Raw genomic sequence first — 9,610 nt, 5'->3', positions numbered from 1 at the left:
CAATTGCAGTATTAAATGCATGTCCAGATGAAAACATGCACTACAGAGCATAATTATCTTATGAACAGGTAATGCATATGAGCAAAGAATGACCTAAGAAACATTTGCATCATGTCATTTTAGAACACACGTCTGAACAGATATCAGGGAGATTCACAACAATCAAGGGCACCACAGACATACTAACATTGGTCACATAAGGAAGAACAGCTTTAAAGGGTGTACAGCACTATTATACCATATAAGGTGTATTGATGATCTACCCTGTATGCAAATGCCTACAAAAGCTGCCCCTTTGACTTTGTGTGTGTGTGTGTGTGTGTGTGTGTGTGTGTGTGTGTGTGTGTGTGTGTGTGTGTGTGTGTGTGTGTATGTGTGTGCATGTGCGTGTGTAAGGCACTCTTGTCTGATAGATATTACCAGACCAAACCCTATTTTACAAGGCTCTCTTCAGACCCCTGCATTAACAGCATGTGCAACATCAGTTAGCAATGTATGTTTTCACAAATAACTGAAGTGAATGCGTGTGTTAACACAGGAGGTATGAACAATCTGATTTATTCACAATGCTGTAAAGGAGTTACACATGTTACCGTCCACACAGTACTGAGCATTACAATACCATTATGTAGTATACACACACACACACACACACACACACACACACACACACACACACACACACACACACACACACTTTCTCAGACCTGAGCACCAGTTTATCTAAAAATTTATGCTAAAAAAGCCAGTACTGAATGCATGTGCCACAGGAACATTCACTGCATGACATGCCCTGAATGAACATTTCACTGCCATGCAATCACAACCTGTGATGATACATCATTGTCCAACATAAAATGGATATACCTTGGGTATCTGACCCGACACTTGCAGCAGCTGGAGAGGCCACAAAAGTTCCTCACCAAAAGGATAAAGGGTCTCAAAAATCTGTCCTATGCTGCCCGACTGAAAGAACTCCAGCTCTATTCAGTCGCTTACCGCTTGCTCAGAGGTGACCTTTGCCTAACATACAAGGCCATGTCAAACCCAGATTTGATGAATATGCTTCACCTCAAAAAATCTAGATCCATCAGAGCCACAAGGGCGGGAGACTTAAACCTCGACACGGCTATTAATAGGACATGCTGGAGGGATAGATTCATCACCCAAAGACTCCCTATGCTGTGGAACAAAATCCCGGTACATGTGAGGCAGAGCACCTCGCTGGCCTTGTTCAAGAGAAATCTTGACCAATGGATGGGAGATCGCAGATATACCCCAGGGATTACCTCAGTGTCACTGCTCGACAGAGGCACAGCAAAATAATGGGTATAATTCCCCATACTAAAGGGGTGGCGTAAGCCACAAAACGATGGGCTAGGCTTGTAAATGTCCTCGGGCAGATAGCCTAGTATGAACCTATGAACCTATGAAAAATGTTTTATTCAGTCCAGTTTTAGCCATATCTCTGCTTTCCGATCCATGGTGTGCTCACCACAGTTTGTACCTGTAAAACAATACCGCAGCCATCTGTTTCATTCTACACCACTCGTAAACCCTCTAACCATTCAACACAGTTTTTACCTGCAAAACAATACCACACCCTTCCTATTTCATTCTACACCACATGGAAACCCTCTAAAAATACAACACAGTTTTTACCTGCAAAACAATATCCTGACCTTCCTGTTTCATTCTACACCACTGGAAAACCCTTTAACCATTCAGTATACATTGTACCTGTATCAAGCTGCTGTTCGCAACTTAATATTATATTTTAAATCTGCCTAAATGTAGGTGGTGTGCACACCTGTCAGGGTTGCTTATGTAAGGTAACCCCCGTCCCATCTAAAGCAGAATTTTTAACACTGCCTTTTTATTTTACCTTGCGTTTTGAATATTGGTGAATCCACATTGTCCTTTGGCTCATGGTTGGCTTTCAATACTGGCCAGTGATATCTTTAGTGTATTTGTACTGGTTTGTTACATCTTGCAGTTTATACAGTGTTTTTCTCCTCTCCTTTTTAGCTGAAGGTTTTGCAATTGGTTGTAGGCTTACATTGAATATACTGTTTGGTACTTTTTCCTTTTGCCATTGGTGGATTGTATTATTTGCTGTAAGCCCTCTACTTTTCTTGCCTCGCCTGAATTTACTTAACCATGTGACTCAACAGGCGCCATTTTTTTTAAAAAAAATTTTAGTCCAGTCTTAGTCATATCTCTGCTTCTCGGTGCTTGGCATGCTTGTCACTTATAATATATTATGCTGGGACTTTATTTGTATGTCTAATGTTGTTAATTTAGTAATTGTTTTTGTTTCTTTTTTTCTGGCTTGTATCGTAGATAATTCTATTCACTGAGCTGTTACTATTTATGATAATTTAGATGTATGCTCTCAGTTATCCTTGTCTGTTGATTTCTGAATGTTAGCTGAAAGCTGTGTGTAATTTGTACTAAGTGTTGTCAATGTATATTTGAAAATGCTGTCTAGTGAATTTTGGTGTAACTATAGTCTACTGCAATGTACTCCCATATAGATACTAGTTTAGTGCATGGTCTACCATGTCTATCTGTTAGCTTTGTCTACTTTTTACTGTTTTAAATACTTATGTCCTAAAATAATCATTTAAATATTATTATGGTTTATTGTTCTTTTATGCACTTCTTTTTCTTAGTATTACTGCTTGTGACTTTGAACTCATATTTCCTTTACCTATTACTTAGTGCTTTAACTATGTTCTTATCATTCATGTTTTCAGCTGTGTAATAACTGTTTTAATATTCTTCCTTCACTTTATTTGCTCTCCTTATCTTTCTATTAGCATGCCCTATCTTATTATGTTTTTGTTTTTCAGACAGTTTTTACTTGCAAAACAATACAGTGACCTTCCTGTTTCATTCTACACCACTCAAAAACCCTCTAACCATTCAGTGTATATTGTACATGTATCAAGCTGCTGTTCACAACTTAATATTGTATTTTAAATCTGCCTAAATGTAGGTGGTGTGCACATCTATCAGGGTCGCTTATGTGAGGTAACCCCCTGTCTCATCTAAAGTAGACTTTTTAACAGTGCATTTTTATTTTACCTTGCATTTTGAATATTGGTGAATCCATATTGTTCTTTGTCTCATGGCTGGTTTCAATACTGACCATTGATATCTTTAGTGTATTTATACTGGTCTGTTACATCTTGCAGTTTATACATTATTTTTCTCCTCTACTTTTTTGCTGGAGGTGCCCCGCTATGTTTGCCCTCACTACGCTCGGGCACTCACTACTCCCCTACCATACCCCCATTCCCACCCACCCCCACTTACTCTAGATTTGTACTCTATCCAAAGAAACCATTCACTCCTGTCACTCCCTATTTCCTCCCAAACCCTCCTATCAGCTCATTCTTCCTGTCTATTTAATACCCCTCCCACAGATTGGCCTTAACCTATCTCCCTGCTTTCTACACTAGAGTTGTTTTACCTCAACAATATCAGTAACCTTCCCATTCCTTATTTTTGCACTACTCATCTAATTATAACACCTGTTACCTGTACCTTGTATACATCATGATACATATCTTCCTCTCTACATCTCCGCTTCTTTTTCTCTTAATCACTTCCACTTTCCATCACACCCTAACTTACATTAACCCTAGCCCTACACTTACCTATCCACAAAGTCGTCTCTCAGCACCTTATTCATTCCCTATTGGCCCTGCTCTTTTCTGCCATGATATCCACCTATTTAAAATAAAATTCTTCCCTCAGCCCTCTCTAGCTCCCATAGTAAAGCACAAATATCTCTGTTTTAACTTATCTCACATATGTCCAAAACATCCAGCACTAAACTTTCTACTCTCTAGGGATATTAACCCCAATCCAGGACCTGCCTCCAACTCCTCCAACTCTACACAGTTCACAACCCCATTCCCTCAATATTCCTCTTCTCAGACTTTTGCCTCCACATCTACCAGAAACTTAACAATTTTCTCTCTCAGCATTCAAAGTATTCTCACTAAAGTCACTGAACTACACTTCTGGATATCCCGCCACACCCATGATAATCTCACCATCTCTGAAACTTGGCTAAAACTCTATATATCTGACAGTGAAATCCTACCCCCTGTCTATAATAACTTCTGCCAAGATAGACACAAGAAAAAAGGGGGAGATGTAGCTATACTGTACTCAGAACAACTCACCAACTATCCTCTATCTTTCTCACCTCCTAATTTTCACCCTGCTGAAGTCCTCATATTAAACTGCAAATTGAACAATCATGAAAAGGTAGCCATTGTTGCAATCTATATACCTCCAGGTAACATTACTACCCTTGAACACTTTCTCTCCTGGATCTCTCAAACTACTTCCTATGAAAAAAATATTTTGGGTAATGTTAACATTGATTGGAATTCTCTGTCCTTTGACTCTCCTAGTGCCAGCATTAACCTTTTTGTTTTCCCCAATTAACATTATCCTCACTTGACTGAATAAACACTCTAATTCAGGCACTACACTTGATTGGATCCTCACCCTTACCTTTACCATAACCCCTCAATCCTTCCTGATTCACTAAGTGACCATCTCTTTACCTCTCTTCTTTGACACTCCCCACAGTGGTCTAAATCCCATCTATGTAAATATTGCCACAAGCTTTCTAACTTCAACCTTGATGCCTTTAATCAAATGCTCTCAGCTACTAACTGGTCCTTCCTTCATGACCTCTCCCTAGAAGATGCTGTTCTAAAATTCAATAGCATATTTCTTAATATTCTAAACTCCATGGCTCCCATCAGAAAAATTAGAATTAAGTCCAGCTTTGTACTCAAAACACTCTCTCCCACATGCACAAGAGGGATAGTGCCTGGAAAAACTGGCATAAACACAAATCTCCTTGCAATTTTCAGTGGTATAGAGAACTACGGACCTTAATAAAAAAAATAGTTAACTTGACAAAAAAAAAAAAAACTTTTACCTAATCCCACAACCCCCCCACCCCACACACACACATACACACTAAACCCAAGAAATTCTGGTATACTGTCAAAAAGCTGCTATACCCAAGTTACCCCTCTACACCACATCCCTTCCCTAACAACTCTGCCTTAGATACTGGTGCACTTCTTAATTCCTTCTTCATTGAATCCATTCAAAGATTAACTAAGAAAGACACAATACCTACCATTTACTTCTCCCCACCCTTCCAAACATGTAACCTCCTTTTCTCTTAAATCCATCCCCACTGCTTACATCAGATCACATCTCAGTAAACTCAAAACATGTTCCCTTTCTGCTGATAACTTACCTCCTTTCTGTCTTAAACTAGCAGCAGAAACTATTGCATATCCCATCTCCATACTAATCAATAGATCAATACAAGAAAACATAGTACCAAATATATGGAAGAAATTCTATGCTATTCCTCTTCATGAAGGAGGAAACTCTAATGACCCCTCCAACTTCAGGCCCATTGCTATTCTGTCTCCCCTTTCAAATATTCTTGAAAAATGCATTCACAAACAGCTCCTCGCTCATATACTTTAAGAAAATCTCCTTACTCCTACTGAACATGGCTTTCACACTAACCACAGTACAGCCATAGCACTAGTATATTTTACACACATTATCCTTAAATCTCATGACAACAATAAATTACTCTCATGTTTATTCCTTGACCTCTCAAAAGCCTTTGATACTGTCTTCCACAACTAACTTCTGTCTAAACTATCTAGCCTTAATTTCTCCAACTCAACTCTCTGCTGGTTCTCTAGCTACCTCTCAAACAGGCTTCAGGCTTTGAAATGGCTCTCTGTGCTTCTTCCCCTTTTCTCCCTCTTCAAACTGGGGTTCCTCAAGGCTCTAACACTGGACCTCTACTTTTTAACATTTTCACTAACAACCTTTATCAATCCTGTCCTCACTCCTTCTTAATACAATATGCTGATGACTCTACATTAATATCCACCTCTGACAATCTATCCCACCTACTCACCCTTACCCAAGAATCTCTCCACTCAGTTGAAAAATGGTTAACTTCTTACCAACTCCTACTTAATCCTAATAAAACTTAACTCCTTCTCTTCCTCCCTAAATCTCACCAATATATCAAATCCACCTTCACTGTCTCCTCTCTAAATAACACAGCTATCAAGGTTGAACCCCACACTAAACTATTAGGGGTTATTATTAACAACCTACTTAAATTTGATCTTCACATTCAAAACTGCATTAAAAGACTCACCAAAAACTTGACCTACTGTATAGAAACAAAAAATTCCTGAGAATTTATTCTGAACTCTCTCTAGCACAAGCCTACCCCCTACCCACCCTACTATATGTTGCCCCTATTCTAACTAATCTTCATTCAAATCTTTTGACTATGCTAGAACTCACATATAATAAAATTGCTAGATTTGCTGCCAACCTACCATATCGCTCACATCACTGTCTCTTGCTGAAAACCTACAGTGGCCTGAATTTCAAAATCAACTCCTTCTGCCTCAGCTACATCTCACTCATTCCATTTTATGCCAACCCCACTCCTGACCTGCTGTCTCAACTCTCAACATGCTTTATATTCCTAATCGTTGACTCCGCAGCTCAGACTAACACCTGCTGCAGATATACAAACCCAATAAAACTATTGGTAAACTTCTCTATAACTACTCAGTTGGAATAAACTGCCCCTATACATAAGGTCAATTTCTAATACAAACTGTTTCAAAAAAACATTAAAGGACTATTTACTAGACTCTTGGACTTGCTCTTGCACTGACCCAGCTTAATCTACCTCTATCTCTCCTCTCTCCTTTCAATTAACTTCTTCTTTTCATCTCCCCCCTTTACTTTCAACTAACCCTCCTTTCTTTCATCCTCCACTTTTTCCACAGAATAGGCCTTACTACAGTCTTTTCAGTCTCAAAGTGTTGTAACATTATTTTCATGAACCATCTATGAAAAACTCTACAGTGAGTATCTATAGGCTGTATCTATCTGTGCTTACTGTTGTACTGTACCTTATTATTGTCACCTTGACAATGTGTGGGATGATGCCTTTCATCTTTAAGAATTTGTACTTTGACTATTTGTTGGCTGAATGTAAGTGACCACTGTTTTACTGTATGTGATTACTGCTTTACTTATAGGTTCATAGGTGTTTACTAGGCTAATGACCCCAAGGGCCTTTTTAAGCCTAGCCATGCATCTCAAATCTCTGACAAGTTCAGCTACCCTTGATAACTGTAAGCATGGGCCTGGGAGATGAACCATTTACAGGTTACCTGTGTCTATTAGAGACATAAGTGCCAAACCAGGGATGAATTTCTGGTTTCCCATTCAATTGTCCAAGTTGCACTTGAATTGGGTTAGGAAGGAACTCTGCTTCACATGGATGGGAAACCTGTTCCATAGACAGGGTAGTCTCTGGGATACATGCCTATCTCTCCAGCAGGTCCTATTTATATCACAGGCAAGGTTTAAGTCTTTAGAATGGGTAATTCTGGTGCTGTTTGTTTTGTGGATATGCAGGAGGTCTATCAAAGTGGGGTCTGACAATGCCCTATATGCAAGCATAGATCTCCCCTCAAAAGCCTGTAGGAGACAGAATATAGGGAGAGGGCCTTGAGGTGGCATGCATAGGGAATATTACTTATGCCCTGTATTCATTTAGTGAGGAACCTCTGTGGACATTCTAATTGTTGGATATTCCTGATTAGGTACATAACAAAGGGAGCACTGTACTCAATGATAGGTCTGATGAATACAAGTACAGTGGAACAATGACTTCCTTGGACTTAGATGTCATACCTTTGTTTATAAGTTGTGCAACATAGAATGATTTCCTCACCCTGACTACTAGGTCAAATCTTAGGGGTGTGTGGTCAGTATGATATCTGACAGGGATGGATGACTTCCCAAAGGATAGTATTATGCATTTTTTGGCATTTAGTTTTAGTCCATGGCTCTGACACCAGTTGTTTTTCTGTGTCAGCCCCTACTGGAGAACATTTGTGTCAGTGTGAGATTCAGTGACAGCTCCTAATTTGCAATCATCTGCAAATTTATTCAGCCACAGACCACTGACATTGGCCTTGACTTTGGAGAAATAAATGTCAAAAAGAAGCGGTCCAAGGACGGATCCCTGAGGGACTTCACTTGTGACTACCCTCTTTGTAGAGGTGAACTCCCCAGTTCTAACTTCCTGGGTCCTGTCTTTGAGCCAGTTGGCTATCCAACAGGTGACATATGGGTTTGTACCTAACCTCTTGAATCTATCAGCAATGCCTGAGTGGGGTATTGTATCCAATGCCTTGGCCAGGTCAAGGTAAGTAGTGTGAATGATTTTGCCCTCATCCGTTGCTTTGGTGACCTTCTCAAAAAAGTCCACCATGTTGAGTAGGCAAGATCTGCCCTTGTCTGGAGGTTTACTATATCTCTATTGATCATCCCCATGATAATTCTTTCTGTGGTTTTATATTATCTACTTTTGGAGCTTTTCTCCTCAGGTCTCCGCTGAAAAAGGGCATCTGCCCAGTCAGACTAACCCAGTCAAAAAATGTCAAATAAATAAATATGAATAACTAGATACAATGATGTTTTTGTAACATCTATACATTCATATTATATTGCCCCTTTCAGGAACCGAACAGCAAGCCAAGTGACTTTACCGATTAATGGCATCTGGATAAAACAGAAGCAACACAGTGGAAGTCTTACAACTATTATGACAATCCATCTATGCTAATTTATTACATCAGATGTATATGTGGTAAACAATGAGATGAAAGGGATTGTGGAGGACTCTCACACTGTAAATGGACACATTATATATGTGGCACATGTCATTCATGCATTACAGTATAAGGTCCAACAATGCTAACAGGCACTGTATGTGGATGTTGAGCTCCTGAGCATTTGACAGCAGACAATGACTTGATATTATACAGGATGAATGCACCATGGTAGAAATGTCAGTACAGTTGTAACACATGATTATGTGAAGGCACTACATCATGTTTTTTTCAGCAAGGGGTATGTGTGACAAATGACAGTGTTACTGTTACATCATGTTTTATGCAAGTGATATGGGTTTTATTTCCTTACGTCAGAGGGTAACACTTCTTACATATGTTATGTCAGGAACATGAAGGCAAATGTCATCATTACTGTGAATAAAAGCATTGCCATGTGACAAATTGTCATAGCTTTTAGTAAGAGAGGTCAACATCAATATGTGTATAAAACAAATATGCTTGACAGCAGTGTTAGTGACATGTACAGTCACAATAACACTGACAACAAAGTCTGAGCAGTAATAGATGGAGTTCAGATAACTACCCAAGAGCACAAGCTAAACATTATTGCTTGAATTGTAAATGCCACATGACCATGTTCAGGTACAACTGAGACAGTGCAGAGTTAAATGGATAACATCACCACTGTTTATTAGCTGGAGGTTTATCCTAAAAGTGTCTGAAGTGCACAGTAACACTGTACAGCTACACATCATATATGTCTTTGCATAATAGTGTACACAGTATGAGGGTGAAAGACACACTGACAGCTGGACTCCAAAAACCTCTTAGAAATAACTGAAGTGAAGTAAGTCCATGTA

Source organism: Protopterus annectens, chromosome 4.part1 (assembly GCF_019279795.1).
Source record: "Protopterus annectens isolate FY-2018-M chromosome 4.part1, PAN1.0, whole genome shotgun sequence".
NCBI classification, from domain to species: Eukaryota; Metazoa; Chordata; order Ceratodontiformes; family Protopteridae; genus Protopterus; species Protopterus annectens.
The sequence above is the reverse complement of the archived record's forward strand: the minus strand, read 5'-3'. Positions refer to the sequence as shown.